The sequence below is a fragment of the Amblyomma mixtum genome, chromosome 3 (assembly GCF_055824585.1).
Source record: "Amblyomma mixtum isolate Tamu chromosome 3, ASM5582458v1, whole genome shotgun sequence".
NCBI lineage: Eukaryota > Metazoa > Arthropoda > Arachnida > Ixodida > Ixodidae > Amblyomma > Amblyomma mixtum.
This window is the reverse complement of record NC_143014.1, coordinates 358,609,698-358,621,344: the sequence shown is the minus strand read 5'-3', so window position 1 is coordinate 358,621,344 and position 11,647 is coordinate 358,609,698. Positions and strand designations below refer to the sequence as shown.

Below are 11,647 nucleotides of genomic sequence, written 5' to 3'. Positions count from 1 at the left end.
GACCTAACTGATATGATTGAAACTGTTAAAACTGACTGTTTAGTTGTTGGAGGTGACTTTAACATTCCTGAATTAGACTGGAGCTCAGGATGTCTTCCGTCTAGAGCCAATTCCGCAGTAGGCAAAGAATTGTTAAATCTGTGCAATTCATTCAGCTTATCCCAATTAGTGCTGCAGCCAACCCGTGGCAACAATGTTTTGGATTTATTATTCACTAACCAACCATCGGCAGCTTGTTCTACCCTTGTAGTGCCCGGTATCAGTGATCACAGTTGTGTTTTAGCGGAAATGAACTTTCAGTATGTTAAACTTGAAGACTGTGGCAATCGGCGCATTTACAGTTACCGAAAGGCAAATTTCCCCGAGATAGCCTGGGCACTTGAATCCTATGTCGATGTGTACGAAACATTGTCTGATTCACTCAGCGTTGATGAGCTGTGGCGCACACTGACAGCGAAACTTTTTGATTTGCGTGAGCAGCATGTGCCGTCATGGGTGATGACGAAACGTCGCAGCAAAAGCAAGCCATGGTTCACAAAAGCGCTGCGCAGAGTCGTTGAAAAGAGGCAACAACTATATGCGCGCTTCAAAAGAAATCCGTCGGAAGATAACATGGATCAGTTAAAAAAGATTACAAAGGATATGAATGCTTCGGTCAAAGAGGCTAAATTTACCTACTTTCAGTCTTTCGACATGCGTATCCAGGATCGCCCTAAAGAATTTTGGCAGTACATAAAAAAAACAGAAAGGATGAATTGTCTATCCCGCCACTCGATCACAACGGAAGTATCGTTCATGATAATCTGGAGAAAGCCAAGTGCTTTAACACGTTTTTCAGCTCAGTTTTTTCTGCTGAGGACAGCAATAGCCCTGCCGATTTTCGCCTTGCCTTGAACTGTACGGAACCCATGGAGAACATTGAATTTGATCAGCGAGGAATTGTGTCGCTCTTAGAACGCTTAAAAGATAACAGTGCCACCGGTCCGGACGGCTTACCCACGATCCTGCTCTCTTCTTGCGCTTTTCCGTTGTCAAGGTACCTTCAAATTCTTTTCACAAAGTCATTACAGGAAGGCTCCTTGCCTGATGAATGGAGGCTTGCTAATGTTGTACCTATACATAAATCGGGACCTAGGAATGTTGTTTCAAATTATCGACCAGTGTCCTTGACCAGTGTATTATGCAAAGTTTTAGAGCATGTGTTTTATACTAGTATTATGAATCATCTTAGTATACATTCATTATTAAATACTAATCAACATGGCTTTCGCAGTGGTTACTCGTGTGTCACCCAGCTTACCGAATTTGTACATGACCTGTCAAGTGCTTTAGATAAGGGATATTCTGTTGACTGTATTTTTCTAGATTTTAAGAAGGCCTTTGACGTTGTATCACATTCCTTATTAATACAAAAATTGTACTGGTACAACATAAATGAGAACGTTATTAGGTGGATAAAGGAATATTTGAGCGTTAGGCGTCAATGTGTTGTTGTCAACGGGAAACAATCGCATGAGGTGGCTGTAACATCAGGGGTGCCTCAGGGATCCGTCTTGGGCCCATTACTGTTCATAATTTACATGAATGACATCTTTTTAGGTATTTCTTCATACATGCGTCTTTTTGCGGACGATTGTGTATTGTATAGAATTATTAACGATCAAAGTGACTGCGATGCATTACAACAGGATTTGTGTAAAGTGGCCCAGTGGTGTGAGAACTGGAGAATGCATATTAACTTACAAAAATCTGTACATATGTGTTTCACTAAAAAGAAGGTTCCCCATATTTTCACTTATAACATAAATAATAGCAGACTGCTTTCAGTGTTGGAATTTAAATATCTTGGTGTATATTTAACAAGTTCAATGTCTTGGCATCGTCACGTGGATTTCGTTACTGCCAAAGCCTGTCGTGTTTTAGGTTTCCTGCGACGTAACGCTAAACTTTTCCCTTTAAAGACTAAAGAACTGCTGTATAATACAAACGTTAGAAGCATACTTGAGTATGCTTGCACAGTCTGGGATCCGAAAACCTTGCTTGACGTTCAAAAGCTAGAAAGAGTTCAGAATTTGGCCGTTCGTTTTGTTTTCAATAACTATGGGCGATATTTTAGTGTAACGAGCGCGAAAAAATCTTTGGGTTGGGACTCACTTCAAAAACGTAGGAAAGTACTGCGTTTAAAATTATTTCATAATATATTTCATTCTAGAACTGGAATAGACAGAACCAAATATATAGCCAACCCTGATTACGTGTCTTTACGTAGAGATCATTCACTTAAAGTTAAAGAATACAGGTGCCGGACTGACCTTTTTAAAATGTCTTTTTTCCCCAAAACGGTTTCGGAATGGAACAAGCTGCCTGAGGAAGTAGTGTCCATGTTATCAAATGATTCATTTTCTTCCATGCTGTGACATTTTTTTGTGTATAATAATTCCGTGTTCTTTCTATCTCATTGTTATCTTTTTTTTTTTGTAACCACCTGCACGCGGTGGCATTTGTGTACTTTTTCTTCTACCCCCCCACTGTAATGCCAGCCAATGGCGCTGTGGGTATGATGATAAATAAATAAATAAATAAATAAATAAATAAATCTCAATACCATGTGTGTATGCCTATTTTAGCATTGCATATTGACTTCTTTTTACTTGCCTTATTTATTTCCTTTAGCCTAGTTTTTGTATAACTTAATGTTTTCCCCTACACTGATGCATATTTTCTGTTCATTTTCTTTTGATGGTGTTTTTGACGTTCAGTTGTAAGAGTGTGTCAAAATAAATGTCTTGCTTATGAAAGCTTGTACGAAATAGACCTTGCGTTTCGATGTGCAAGTCATCAAAATAAAGCGTTCAAGTACGGTTGCTGACGCTTCTACTTGAATTGAGATGTCATGGAGAACACCGCGTCATCAAAGCGAAATCTGCACGGACGTTGTTTTGGTGACAATTGCTCACGGCAAGTCATTTGATTCGCCCTCTTCCAGCGCTTCGGAGTGCCAGCGGCGCACGCAGCTAATATAGAGGGAAGCAAGTTCAAACATAGTTTTCAGTGCCAATACACGCTTTGCTGCAAGCCGTCAGAAAAGTGTGCCAACTAGCCTTTTTTGTAATCTGCACGGTATCGTGAAATAGCTGCAACGAAAAGCGGGTGCTACGCGCGCGCGCGCGCTGGGGGAGCATGTGGGGAGTCGCGGAGCCGACAGCAGCGCCGCCGCATCTGGATGAATTCTCGCTGCCTCTCCGGCCCGCCCCCAGGTAGCACACGACGGCGGGCCAATATTGGAAATCCACTGGCAAAGCGTGGCCCTAACTAGGCCCAGAGTTGCCAGTGAGCATCCGATATTGGTTGTGCCACTCCTTAGCACATCCAACAATGGCCCTGGTTGTCCGTCGCTTTACCAGTATTGGCTGAGCCCTCATTAGATCCTGGCTACCATGGGCCAGGTTAGCCAGGATTGCCCCACTGTTTGCCATTGCTGGCTGTGCCATCATCGAATCATGGCTATCATGGGCCATGTTAGCCAGTGTTGTTCCACTCTTTGCCAGAATTGGCTATGCCATTTCCGGGAGCTGGCTATATTGGCCTAGGATTACCACCGCTTATCCAGTGTTCAAAGTATACTGGCAAACGTTGGTAAACATTGTGTCATCCATTAAAATGGGTTCAAAATTAATTTTATTGTCGAGTACCATATCGGCAGTTCATAATTTTCGAACGCGCTAAAACATGCGAGTTCAAAGATTTGGTTTTATTTATTATTATATTTTAAGCGAACACTTTTGCAATTTGTGAGCAAAGCTACCCATGATTCCGTTGGAAAAACTGCACTCTGGTTGCGCAGTGAGCAGCAATAATACGTTTAGAATTGCGATCGAAGTCCTGTTGATCAGAATTAACGTTCTGATTACACCCGAGACGCCTTCAACAAAAATTGTGAACAGGTGCCTTCAACAAAAATCAAATAGGTTTCATTTTATTAAATTTTTGGAATAAAAAATCACTTTTTTTTATTCGCTCTAGGAATTCACTGCCGCAGTGCGCAGCTGGTGTCTGCTTCAGGGAGATCGCGATACAAATGTAATAGATTAGCGCAAGTGCATTCGCTAAACCGAAATTGTGCTCAGTTTTGGCAACGTCCAGAAACGAAGCAGTCGCCTCGTAATTTTGAATTATGCGTTGCGTTTGTGAAATATTAGGCGGGTGCTTCATAAACGCACGCGGACACGTGCTAAGCGATTCCTACGCTTCCCTACGTCGTGCCCTGTGATTGCGCCTTTCCCGTGTTTTCTGATTTGCTATTTCCTTCCTTTTCTGCAAATCGTTGTGTTGGAAATTGTTGTTTTTGACCATTTTATTCTTCTGTTGCGTAATTTGCATTGGGGGCAATATAGCTCTTGCTCACGTCCTTGCATATTTACTCGCAAGTTTTTTTTTTCTTTCGAACATGACCTTTATTGATGAAAACCGTCGAAAGTAGTTGCGAACCACAATTCAACATGCCTTTGTTTGTTTTTGCTTTTTTGCGCGAAACATCCACACCAACAAACAATTTGAGGATTCTTCGACGACCACTGAATAAATGGACTGACAACTGGCGTTAGACGCATGTTAACCTAGCTTGTTTGGCGCATGTACGGTACATGAAACTATGAAAGAGCGCGCATTCTGCTTGGATATTTTTTTTGCTTTATATTTTTGTTATTATGTGGTAACATTTTAAGCTATCTTGAACTCACAGAAGCCACATCATACGGCCCCACAAAATACGCGAGTGTCTCAAGTCGTTTTGGCGAAATGCATCTTGAAGCTCCAAGTTTTTCACTTCAAAATTTTCAGGCTTTTGCTGCAGCTTTGTAGCAATACTTTGACGCTTCCGTGTTTCCCATCCACTTCTCTCTTGTAGATATTCCTTTCTGTACTGCCTGTGGCCATGTGACTCATTCTCCAAAAATTCCAAACCCTTTTCACGTGTTTTGGCCTCTTTCCCTTTCTCTTTCAAGTCTTCAAGTCCAATATCTCCCCACCTGTTCTCCCGGCCGTGCCCTTTTCCAGGTAGCGGGCTAACACCCCACCCCGCGAAGCGCTATTTTTTCTTTCTGGTTGTCACTTTCTCAAACCTGTTTTCCCTCGCGCGCAGCTACGCGCTTCGCTGTTCCTCCACCTCCCTGTCTCCACCTTTCAGCTCGAGGACTTTTCTCGGAACCGCAAAACCTGTGTAAAGGAAAATTCCTCTCTCCCCTCCAGCCAACCCCCCACCCCCCCACACCATCGTCTCCACTGCTCGTCTTGGAACCGCGCGACTCATCACAATAAGACATTCTTGACTGCACGGCGGAGCTCAACCACATGCAAACCAACGCGACGAAAATGCATGCACACTCGAGCTAGCACCGTTCGTAGTCTGCGCACGCGAAAAGCCACACTCATATATTAGGAGAGCTCCGACGCTGTTCGTACCACCTGCAAGATCTTTTGTAAGTACTAAAACTCTTTTATCTTGATATACGTCTGGAAGTTAAAGTGGTTTTTGTAGTAAATGTTGCTTTGACTACATGCGCCTTTATTTTTTCGGCAGGAGAAGAGAGCGAGCCAAAAAGCACGAGGACGACTTCTGTGTACCCACTCTCATTGCGAAATGGCTTGCTTGACGTCGTGCGCAGTGGAATTGTGGCCGAATGGTGAGAATTTAATTTTTCGTCTTTGGTGAGATGAACTCACTAAAGATTCACTACTTTGGCTAACAGCGGGTTTGAACTCATATGAATTGAGATAGGATGCATTCGGGAATATGTCCTTTACCGCTTATGCACGACGGAAATCAGAACCGCTTAATTAATTTTCCACTGCAGACTAGTTGGTAAGGATATGTGTAATACTTCCGTAGTGTTTCTTTTTGCCTTCTACTCTTGCAGACTCAATAGAAAATCTGCAATTACTGGTTAAAGCTTTTGCCCAAGTTCTCTCTCAATGAAAAAGGGCATTACTCTGGACTATCAGACTAGTATTTTTGTGTGGTTTTCAAGTTGCAGTTTCGAATCCAACTATAGCATGCATGCGAAGCAACTAAGGTAAAACAAAGGTGCCCTGAGTTCCTTGCGTTCAGTGTATTTCGTCAAAAGTCGCAAGCCGCATTTTTGACCCCATTAAATAAAACTAATCAAAATGTTGTTTTGACGTCCATGTGGAAGAGACGCTACAACCTGTGCATATTTACTGGAATAAAAAATTACCTCGCAATTTAGAGACACAAGTTATGATATTAAAACAAAATAATACATTAATCTGTTTTCAATATCACATTAATTTCCTTATCTCGCATTGAGTATATTTACTGGGAGTGCGACACGACGCATTAAACTAAATTAAACCATTTGGTGTAAGGGAAGTTTAGTAAATTAAATTCCACTTTGTGCAACTAATGTGGGGCTGGTTCTTAAAAATAAATTAAAAATTATCCTGTAAAATATGTTGCTAGTGTCTTCACGATTACTGTGTTTCACAAAATTCGGTGTTATCTTTGTTATGTTTGTTTTTGTTCTGTGATGGCCATAATTCAACTTACCATGACATCATGCATCTCTTTGCAGGCTTGGCACTTCGTGAGGCCATCGTGCAAGAACTGGACGAGGAATTTGTTTGAATGCAGTCCAGCAGCCCCCTTGCAAGTGGAGTGCAACGATTACTTCGGATATGACTGATCAGTTCACTGGAGGACAGCTCCGTTGAGCGCTTTTTGGATGCCTTAGCCGTGCCGCAGCAGCTTGCCGAGATGCTTTGTCCAACCTGATCGGCACTCACCAAACTTGAAAATAAATTGTTTTCCCACAGCCTCTGCCACCATGCTCTTGGGCCCCTTTTCTTTACTCCCCAGGGTGGCTGGTGGTAGCGCAAACCATCCTGTGTGCGCTAGAAGCGTGATTCTTGTAACTCAAAGCAATAAACGGGTCTTTTTTCTGGAATTCTTTCGCACCCTCATTTATGAATATTTGCTAGGTAGAATGTTATGTATGTACATCTATCCACAGTGCCGGTCATTGGCGAGTGGGTTAATTGCATGTGCCAGCGTTCGAAAGCTGGATGCCATTATTCGAAAGCTGGAAACCATTATTCGAAAGCTGGATGCCAATATTCGAAAGCTGGATGCCAATATTCGAAAGCTGGCTACCAATGTTTGAAACTTGGCTACCAATGTTTGAAAGTTGGATGCCAGTATGAGACCTTTGCTGGTCCATGCTGCAGAACGAACATCGGGACTGCGTTGGCCGCTTGATCGGCCGAGCGTTGGCCCAAAACTGGCATGAAAGTAAGGCCAATGTGTGAAGTGGTAGCGCTCGGCCCAAATGCCAGTGTAGGACCGATGTTCGTGCCAAGTTTTGCCAACACTTGCGCGACGTTCGGCCAATGTTGTTGTGCTGCCTGGGCCGATGCGAACGCCTCTCCTAGCCACCATAGCCCTGCTGCGCCCTTTTTAAAGAGCGCTCGCGACAGCCGTTTTGTGTCGTCTGCTTCTCGGTTAATTTTAAGGCGAAAGCCTTCAATGCCTCATACTGTCGTTAGCAGCCGTGTCGGCAGATGTGTCCGCATTTCGGCGTCACTACTTAAAAAAAAACTGTCGAGGCTGAGAATCGAACCATGGCCTTTGACATTTGAAGTCACTAACTACTCATTTGGCATTTGAACAAATCATTAACAACTCATGACGAGTTAGTCATGATTGGTAGCAATAACTGGTCAATGAATAACTAGTCATGGCTAACCAATCATGACTAACCAGTCATTAATCACTCATGACTAGTTAGTCATGATTGGTTAGCCAGACATGACTAGTTCTTCATTAACCAATCATGACTGGTTTGTCATCGCTGGTTAGTCATGACTAGCTAGTCATTAACCAGTCATGACTAGTAATGACTGGTTAATGAATAACTAGTCATGGCTAACCAATCATGACTAACTAGTCATTAGTGATTAATGACTTAGTCATTAATCACTCATGATTGACTAACCAATCATGACTAACTAGTCATGAGTGACATGACTAGTTAGTCATGATTGGCTAGCCATGACTAGTTATTCATTAACCAGTCATTACTAGTCATGACTTTTTAGTTAGTCATGGTCAGTCATGACTTGTTAGCCATGACTAATGACACATTAGTCATGACTGGTTAGTCATTAGGCAGTCGACTAGTTAGTCATTAACCAGTCATGACTAGTTATGACTGGTTAGTCATGACCAACATTACTAGAACCAAGTTCTAGTAATGTTGGTCATGACTAGCTAGTCTAGCCAGACATGACTAGTTCATCATTAACCAATCATGACTAGTTGGTCATGACTAGCTAGTCATTAACCAGTCATCAATTAACTAGCCATGACTAGTTAGTCAATAACCAATCATGACTACTTAGTCATGATTGGTTAGTCATGAGTAGTTAGTCATTAAACAGTCATGACTGGTTGGCCATTAAGCAATCGTGACTACCTCGTCATTCACCAGTCATGACTAGTTATGACTGGTTAGTCATGACTTGTTTGTCATCGCTGGTTAGTCATGACTAGCTAGTCATTAACCAGACATGCCTAGTTCTACATTAACCAATCATGACTGGTTTGTAATCACTGGTTAGTCATGACTAGCTAGTCATTAACCAGATATGACTAGTTAGTGAATAACCAATCATGACTAGTAAGTCATGGGTCAAGTCATGACCCAATTAGTCATGACTAGTTAGTTATTAACCAGTCATGGCTAGTCATGACTGGTTAGCCATTAGCCATGACTGGTTAGTCATGACTAACCATGGCCAATTACTAATTAGTCATGACTGGTTAATGACTAGTTAGCCATTAGTCATGACTGGTTAATCATGACTAACCATGACCAATTACTAATTAGTGATGACTAGTCATGACTGGTTTGTCATGACTAGCCAGTCATTAACCAGACAAGACTAGTTCGTAATTAATCAATCATGACTAGTTATGCATGGGTCATGACTAATTAGTCTCGACCCAATTTGTCATGGCTAGCCAAACCAAGTCGCCCCATAGCCGCCTCGTGTGTGCCAACGGCCGTGCGGCCAAAGTTGCGTGGAAAGACTTTCGCCTCGCGCACTTTAGATCGTCAAAGTGGCCCCTGAATTTTTTGTTAGTATCTTGTGACATCGGGCCTCTTCATGTTGACCTGCTTTGCACCGGGATGCAATAGCGGGTATCCCAACGATGACTCCACGGACAGTCATTTCAGCGTTTTTGCAATTTTTTCACAATATTAACAGCCTAATTTCGCATCACACAAACGTGTTCTCCAAGATAACACGCAGCTTCGAAGCAAAAGCTGCCGTAATGGAAGTATTATTTTACTGCAGCCATGTAGAGCACGAATGCAGCGCGCCAAAACCTCATATGTGCCGGCCGCTCCACGCTTCCGCGCTGCGTGTAGCAGACGACGCGCCCGGCAGGGAGCAAGACTCGACTGCAGCGCCGTTAGTTCTCGTGACCGCCGCTTGGGACACTCTTCTCCGCTGGGCGGTATGGGGAGCTGTGAAACTGAGTTTGTTCTAGTAACGTTGTGCAAGACTGCTCGCACCAGCTGCAGTGGTCGCACAGATTTCGTTACTATACATGGTGATTCATCTAATATTAACGCTAGAGCGTTAATGGCCCCGTGTCGCAGAAAAGCCGATGTCGGCGTCGGCCTCGTTGGCCGTGAGCGAAAAATCCCAGAAGCCCGCTACTTTTCCTCTTCGATCGGCGCTCACGTAGCGCCATCAGACGGCGCCCACTAAAACTTTCTCCTCGCAATGTACTAACGCCACTGCCCTAAAGCCCCTCAATGAAACAAAAGTAGCGAAAAGCTTTGTACTTTCCGACACTCCTCCTCTCCTGGCGCGCCGCGGGATAATCGAGCCTCCCATTGGCCGAGGCGCCGTAGTGACGTGTTAACGCGCGCTTTTTGGCTCCGCACCACTCGCCGGCGTAATTGCAGGGGCTGGGAGTCGCGCTTCGTTTTCTGTGGTCGGTTTTCAGTTGTCAGTCGTGTTTTTTCGGATGATTTGGTGTGAAGCACCAGCGGCTGCAGTCTTTCTTCGCACTAAATGCGGTTTGGCATGATTTTAAACAGACTCGTTCGCTAGCGGGTACGAAAGCCGTGCTGAAGTGCAGGTTTAATGTTGCTCGCATTGCGCGGCGTGTCGGCTTGGTTGCAGTCGGGCTCGTTCCCATGTTGTTTGAGCCCCGCCGTTTACGTTGCTCGCTATGCAGGTCGAGTCTTGATGTTGTACGCATTGCTTGCCGTATTTGTGTTGCTGCAGCTGGACTCCTGGGCTCACGAACTCGATACTAAAGGGGCGGTACTCGCTGTTTGAGATAACGCTGCTCATGCTGCTCGCGGTGCAGGTTTAGCTTTCATGTTTAACGCATCGCTAGAGGTATTTGTTTTGTTACAGTTGCACACCTTCGCTCACGAACTCGACACCAAAGGAGTGGTACTTGCTGTTGAAGCTCCTGCTGCTCATGCTTCTTGCGATTAAGGTCTAGCTTTCATGTTGTACGCATTGCTGAACGTATTTTTCAAGCAGGGTTCTAGACCAAAATCGCGCGTTACTGTGCCTAGGCACATTAACACACATGTCTCTTGAATATTCGATATCTGCGTGTGTAATACTTGAGAATGCAAGCAAAGACCTTTGTAAAACATAGTTTCAGACATTTTGGGCTTAGGCCGTCGTCGCTGCCGCGAATTCCTGCGAAAATCACGCTGAGTGGGGCTATGTTACGTGGATAGGTGGTGTCAAATGAATCACTAACGCAGGGGCGCGCGCACTGATCCAGACCATTTCCAAAGTTCGACATTGGAAAAGCTCCTCATGGCCTTTAACGCGGAGTGGTGACGTGTTAACACTTGTGTATTCTTTTTTCAGTTATGAAAGGTCACGCTCTATATTTTTTTTTCGTGCCTTGACATCTCCCACGCCACAATCTCAATGCGGCCGAATCTTAGGCAGAAAAAGCAACAAAAATCATGCGGGCGCGCGGTCCGCTGCGCGCCAAAGTGCGAGCGACGAGAAAGCCACTCGTAGAGTGATGGTATAGTCACTCTAGTGCCGCGAACTCACTCGCGCGCGCCACTTCCAACGTGTGCTCCGCAGTCAAAGCGATCGAAGAGCAAAAAGTTTCTATAAAGCAGTGCAACGTTGGTCTGGGCAGTTATTACAGTAACTGATTTTTCAATCCCTCATTTCATGATGTCATTTTGACCGATGCCAAAGGAGAAAACGCAACAAAAAGTTCATTCGGGCGTGCGGTCTGCCGGGCGCCAAAAGGCGACGGTTGGGAGCGTGGAGGAAGAAAAACTAGGAGGGACCATGACGTCACAATCTTGAAGCCTAGTCATAAAAAATATAATGGAAAGCATCATGCGAAATAGGCCCTCACGTGACAAGGCAGTGGTAGTTCTTAGCTGGATTTCGGTTTCGGTTTCGCTCTCTCGCTGTACGAGCAACTAGGCGACCATCTGCTTGCGTTCACTGACGGCTCCGTGGTGAGCGCAAACTGCTCGCTCGCCGCAGCGGCCACCATCCCCGAGCGACGCGTGCGCTGACTGCGGCGCAGTGGAGACACTTGGAGCACATGCTCCTT

At 44.3% G+C, this 11,647-nt stretch overlaps 1 long non-coding RNA gene across 1 annotated transcript; it reads left to right on the top strand.

Moving 5' to 3' along the window:
* The first annotated feature begins 5,529 nt into the window (after positions 1 to 5,529).
* LOC149356469 (uncharacterized) lies at positions 5,530 to 6,840 on the top strand. Its single transcript, XR_016289816.1, has 2 exons — positions 5,530 to 5,681; positions 6,591 to 6,840. It is a non-coding gene; the product is annotated as an uncharacterized LOC149356469 (long non-coding RNA).
* Positions 6,841 to 11,647: the final 4,807 nt, after the last annotated feature.